The following is a 6,539-nucleotide window of genomic DNA, read 5'->3' as shown; positions in this document are numbered from 1 at the left end:
ATCGCCAGAACCACGAGCTGAAGAAGTCAATCCTAATTTTCGTACTCCGAGTTGGACGCTGGTCGGTGCTATTCTAATTCAACTAGTGTTTTGGTAAGAAAAAGAGTCCTGGTTTGGTTTTGTGATCCTAGTGAGCGTGGTCGTATATTTAATTAGTGGAATCCTTAATTAGTTTGTTTCTTTCAACTAGGAAACCGTGGTGTTTTTTTTTGAAGGGAGGAAACCGTGGTGTTAGATAAAGGAAGTACTAGTAGATTTCCTTGCCTGAGTTAAAGAGTCATAGTCGGTTTTGGTTCTGTGCCTGCGCGCACGCTTATAAATAAAGGCTTCGGCCATGTAATGAGGGGAGATTAGTTTTCACGTGAGTTGAATAAAAAGTCAGAAAACGTCCCATGTCAGGGGACACCAAATATTGTGTTTGCTTTTGCTGATCCAACTTGGATTTTGTCGTTGCTACGCATGGAGTTGATTCAGTCTGCTCGACGTCAGTTTTTGATCTAAGGGTCTTGCATCTTTGCTTGGCCGGAATTTCTTGTGCTGCTGCCAGTATCGTGAAAGATCGGACCGACGAACGACTTGCATCTAGTCGGGTCTTTATCAAGTGGTATTCAGAGCTAAGGTTGTTCACGGTACTGTGTTGATTGAGATGTCGACCTCGGTCAACAAGGAAGACGAGGTTGCTGCTGATTCTTAGGAAATTGTTCGTCCAGTGTACGCGGATGATATTCCTCAAAATATTCGGGTTGATTTTGACCACACATGCAACTACATCAAGCAATGTCATGATGCGTTCGGCAAAAGGATAGATGTCATGATCACTCGGTTCGATGGTTTGGCAGACATCATCAATATGCCGGCAACGAATTCTGCACCACCATAGACTGCTCCGGCTGCTCCACTGCGTTATGCACCACCGGCTCACGACGGACATGCCGGCATGCATGATCGCTGTTTGGCGGCACCTCATGTTGGAGATGATGGTCTTGATGGCGGCGTTGACCAGGCAGCGGGGTACGCTCCACGACCACGACACTATGAGCCTCGTCCTGAAACTTCCGTTCGTGGCGGAGTGCATGACCGAGTTGGTCAAGCTGTGCGTGTGCCTGCGGATGATGGAATTGGGCGCATAAAAATTTCAATCTCTTCGTTCTCTGGCAAATGCGAACCAGAAGGCTATTTAGAGTGGGAGATGCGTGTGGATCAAATTTTTGATGCCCATCATTATAGTGAGGAGAAGAAAGTTCAACTTGCTGGCATTGAGTTTACCGGTTACACGCTAATATGGTGGAATCAAATTTGTCGTTCAAGACATCGCCCGACGACTTGGCGAGGGATGAAAGAGTTCATGAGACGACGTTTTGTTCCTGAGCATTATAAAAGAGATATGTACAACAAGTTGCAGCGGCTCTCTCAAGGTAATATGAGTGTTGATGAATATTACAAGGAGATGAAATTGCTTATGATACGTACAGGGACAACGGAGGATCCGGAGGCGACCATGGCACATTTCTTTAACGGGCTAAATATCGAGATGCAGGATCGTGTTGAGATGGTGGTCTACTACAACATACAAGATCTTGTGCACCAAGTTGTGCATGCGGAACAACAGATTAAGCGGCACCGAGTCAGCACAGTTCCCAGTAACACTTTGAACACATGGCGACGCTCGCAGCATAAGAGTGAGGATGTCGTTCCTAGCTCCAGGACGACAATATCAAATCGTTCTCATGGTTCCGTGTAAAAGGATGCTTCAAAATCAGGACTGTCGAGGGTTGGTTCTAGTATGCAGTCTACCACACATACTAGTGACATCGAGTGTTTCAAGTGTGGAGGAAGAGAACATATGAAGCCTGAATGCCCTAATGAGAAAAGAGTGTTGCTAACGTAAGATGGCTATGCATCCGCTAGCGATGAAGAGGTTGTTTCTGACACTTCTAGTGAAAAATCTGAAGATGTTGAACAGGTGATTGCGAGTTTTGAAGCTGTTGAATCATACCCATCATTGATGGTGCAGCGAGTGCAAGAGGATCGCATTGAGGATAAGGGGCGGCGTTGGAATATTTTTCAAACTCAGTGCAAAATCAACAACACTAATTGTAAGTTGATCATAGACGGAGGAAGCTACACCAACGCTATCAGCAAAGAACTGGTGGATGTTTTAGCGCTACCTACGTGGAAACACCCGCAACCACACTGTATTAAGTGGTTATACCAGTCTGGTAGACTGAAAGTTACTCACAAGGTACGTGTAAAATTTTCAGTTGGTGACTATAAAGATACAGTAATTTGTGATGTCTTGCCAATGGATACATGTCACTTGTTGTTGGGAAGACCATGACAATATGACCATCATGCCACACACGAGGGCCGGTCCAACACTTACACTTTTTGGGATGACGGAAGAAGATATGTGCTGCGATCTATGTTTGCGGGAGAAAATAAGATAGATACAAATGTTTCACTGAAGAAGAAGGTCGTAAAATTTGGCACAAAACCGAGGACGGTTTTGTTTCAAGGAGGAGGGGATGATGTGACCAGCAGTGCAGAAAGAGATGAAGTTAATAATTCAAATATTTTGACAGTCGGTCAAATTACAATGCGAGTACCATCGCCAGAACCACGAGCCGAAGAAGTCAATCTTAATTTTCGTATACTCCGAGTTGGACGCTGGTCGGTGCTATTCCAATTCAACTAGCGTAGCTGATTCAGTCTTGTTTTGGTAAGAAAAAGAGTTCTGGTTTGGTTTATTCCAATTCAACTAGCGTAGCTGATTCGGTCTTGTTTTGGTAAGAAAAAGAGTTCTGGTTTGGTTTTGTGATCCTAGTGATCAGCGTGGCCGTATATTTAATTAGTGGAATCCTTAATTAGTTTGTTTCTTTCAACTAGGAAACCGTGTGGTGTTAAGGGCTTCACTTTTGATGAGCCACCTTGGAGGTCCGCAAAGCTGCATATCAGCGATGGAGCCGCGCCGAGCTCGGGTGAGAAGGTGATCCATCATTCTTTTCTTCGGTGGCTGCTGTCGTGGTGCCGGATTGCTATCTTTTCGGTTTTGTCATGTCGGTCCTTACGTAACTTGTACTTTAATCTTTATGATATGAATGAAACACGTATTACCATGCAAAGATAAAGGAAATACTAGTACATTTCCTTGCCTGACTTAAAGAGTCATAGTCGGTTTTGGTTCTGCGCGCACGCTTATAAAAAAAGGCTTCGGCCATGTAATGAGGGAAGATTAGTTTTCACGTGAGTTGAATAAATAGTCAGAAAACGTCCCATGTCAGGGGACACCAAATATTGTGTTTGTTTTTGCTGATCCAGCTTGGATTTTGTCGTTGCTACGCGTGGAGTTGATTCAGTCTGCTCGACGTCAGTTTTTGATCTGACGGTCTCGCATCTTTGCTTGGTCGGAATTTCTTGTGCTGCTGCCAGTATCGTGATAGATCGGACTGACGAACGACTTGCATCTAGTCGGGTCTTTATCACGTATGCATGTGCTACAAAATAGTTTTAGTGGATGTTGACGTGACACATTTGGAGATGTGAAGGGCTACATGTTGAATGAATTAGAGTTAGTGGGAATCAACAATTTAGATATTATAGATGAATTGGAAAAAGCTATTTGGGAATATGTCAATTTGCAAACAATGTATATTTTTATTCTAGGTGAAGTAATGTAAACTATTTTTAAAACAGACTTGTGATTTTTCTGAAATTCCGTCCTACTTTTGGTTCCGTTCAAGAAATCTCAAACCAACCCTTTTGGGTCATATAGTTACCAATCTTGTCAATCTGCATCAAGTTTCACATGTTTTTAAACATTGCACTAGATCCAACACAATGTAATTGCATTTACACGAGGACAATAACAAAAAATTTGTACATCCTAAAGGAAAGATATCATGCATATTTAATATGGAGGTAATACATAGGTACTCACAAAAAAGGAGATAAATACATACCTACTTTTTTTATTGAAAATTTATCATTTTATGTTTAAAAGTTCATATAATTATAAAATTAGAAAATCAACAACTTAAAACTTGAAAAATGTTATTTGAACTTACTACATTTAATAATAATTTAGATTGTGTGATAACAATAATCTCTAGCATAAAAGTTTTAGTTATATATTTTGTATCCAATATTTAATTTTATTTGGTTGGACGCATCGGCCCGCAATAGTGGAATGCTAGAGCGATCATGAAGACCCATGTAGGCTACATATGTGGATCCTCTCCAAAAAAAAATCAATATCATTTGGACATCAAATCCACATACTCAAATATTAACTGATAAGAACAAATACTACACTGATCTTAGTCAAAAGGTCGAAAAAGGTCTGATTTGGAGTGGAGGCGTGCTCCTCCTTTATATCTTCCTGAACCGACTTATTACGCCTTAGCCAGGCAATGTGGTACTACTAATAATCAGGACGTATGCTAATACGAATCTTATCAACTGGCTAAAATCCAATTCCATGACTCGCAACGAGGCCCAAATTAATAGTCCAAGCCCAGATTGTATGAACGATTGGACCAAACCGTCTAGCTAGCTTGTACCTCCCACTGACGATGAGGCCCACCCGTCGCCCCAACCATGATACAACCAGAGCGCTCCATTATTGCCTAAAAACCAGAGTGCTCCATTTTGAGGGAGCTAATAACTTCATTGATTACTTGCACCTTTTCGAGAAATGTTCAACTTCCATTTTTAGAAAAGTCCAACTAGTTTCATAATTTTTATACTTGCAAGTTTTTCCAGAGAAGTGCAACTAGTAAGTTGATTTTTTTCTATAAATAGTGATTTCACTTTCAATAAAAGGTGCAACTGCAATGTTTAGAAAAATGTAATTGGTTAGATATTTGTATTTTTTTAATCCCAAATAATCAGTACAAGTCACACTTAAAAATAAGTTCTATTTTTGTAAATGAAACTGGATATACTAATTTCTTTTTATCTCACAATTATCCTTCCTTTTTTAGTGGACTTTTCATCATTTTCTTTTATTTATTTATGGAAATGCTTCTTTTGGTAAATGAAACACAATGCACAAACAAATCAACATAACCCTATCGAGAAAAGGAACATAACAAAAAACTCATGTGGCGGTTCATCGGCCATGGAAAAAACATAAGCCCGGTCAAAAAAATCACGAACTCACACATAAACCACAAGCCCATTTGCACATACATAGGAGGAAGAATCCTTTCGAACAGGAAGATGAGATTAGTTGCTGGTCGACCAAGAATTCACTAATTCTCGGTCACCTGAGCCGTAGGCACTCCCATAAATTAAACAACCAAATAGTTTGGCATTTAGGGAAATAAATTAAATAGACAACAATTTAGCATTTAGGTAAATAAATTAAACAACAAAAAATCAGCATTTAGGCAAGCAAATTAAACATCCAAAAAGTTTTAGCATCTTGGAATCACTTATTTGTAGCTGGCGGCCTAATTGGCTTAACAATCCACTTTGTTGTTGTGGATGCATATGGTTTATGGTTGATCTAGTACTCACAAAGAATTGACATCGTGTGTATTGGGCAATTTCACAAGTTGTTGTGTTTTGAGAGTTTTATAGATTAAACTACATGAACATTAACCAAGTCTGGAGGAAACTTTCTCTTTCTAATGCACAATTTTAGATGTAGATGCTGCATGAAGCTTCTCACAGATTTCTCTTGGCTGTCCTGCAAACTGGGAATATCCCCCCTTTGTTGAGTCCCTCATTATGTTAATAATAATCTTCTTGGATTTCTTCCACTTGGCAATACACACATTTGCAAACATTTCTTCCAAGGCTGGCTTCTTCAAACTATTCATTTTCTAGCTAGATTAGGTACCATCTTGTCAAATATGTTAGCCATCCTCTCAAAATTAAATTGATAATTTTCTCTTTTAGGAAGGAAAGTACGCCCATTGTTGAAGCTTCCAACCTACCAACTCTCAGGCCTCGATGATCTAGTGCTTGATCTCCAATTGATCCAACCCAAACACACTTTTTTGGTGTGCACTAGCATTCCATACACTAACTGGATAAAGAACATCTTGCCCTCTTAAAGTTCCAAGACTAGAAGCCAGTACGTCGGTGATTGCATCCATGAGAACGAAAATGTTCTCAACGTACGGCGTCCTAGACACTAGAGTACTTATCGATAAGCACATTTACACAAAGGTGTGGTTGAACATGCCACAGTCTCTCCTTGCATGAAATCTAATTGTCGAGCCAGACACGCGTGCTGGAGGATGACTCGGCCCTCAAGGATGGATGCTAAATATTTATGACCTTGAGCCTAATTTATCCTACAAAATGTTTGCACTTGCCATGTAGAATGCTTTTAATATTCATGAATGTAGAGTTTATGGAGATCGTATGATTTGTTGTGCTTGACACGCAAGCAATGCAATGTTAAAGATTCCGTGTCCCTTAATCCCAAGCCACCACAAAATTTAGGTCATGTCATTGTTTCCTACAACATCCATTAAGGTTTCCTTTTTCCATGCTTCTTCCCCACCAGAAACTCGGGTTCAATGAGA

The 6,539-nt window shown here is 40.4% G+C and overlaps 1 non-coding gene across 1 annotated transcript; it reads right to left on the bottom strand.

Annotated features, from left to right (window-relative positions):
• Nucleotides 1-4,154: 4,154 nt before the first annotated feature.
• Nucleotides 4,155-4,341, bottom strand: LOC119266137. Its single transcript, XR_005131877.1, has one exon. It is a non-coding gene; the product is annotated as a U2 spliceosomal RNA (small nuclear RNA).
• Nucleotides 4,342-6,539: the final 2,198 nt, after the last annotated feature.

Source organism: Triticum dicoccoides, chromosome 2B, assembly GCF_002162155.2.
Source record: "Triticum dicoccoides isolate Atlit2015 ecotype Zavitan chromosome 2B, WEW_v2.0, whole genome shotgun sequence".
Lineage (NCBI taxonomy): Eukaryota > Viridiplantae > Streptophyta > Magnoliopsida > Poales > Poaceae > Triticum > Triticum dicoccoides.
The sequence above is the reverse complement of the archived record's forward strand: the minus strand, read 5'-3'. Positions and strand labels throughout refer to the sequence as shown.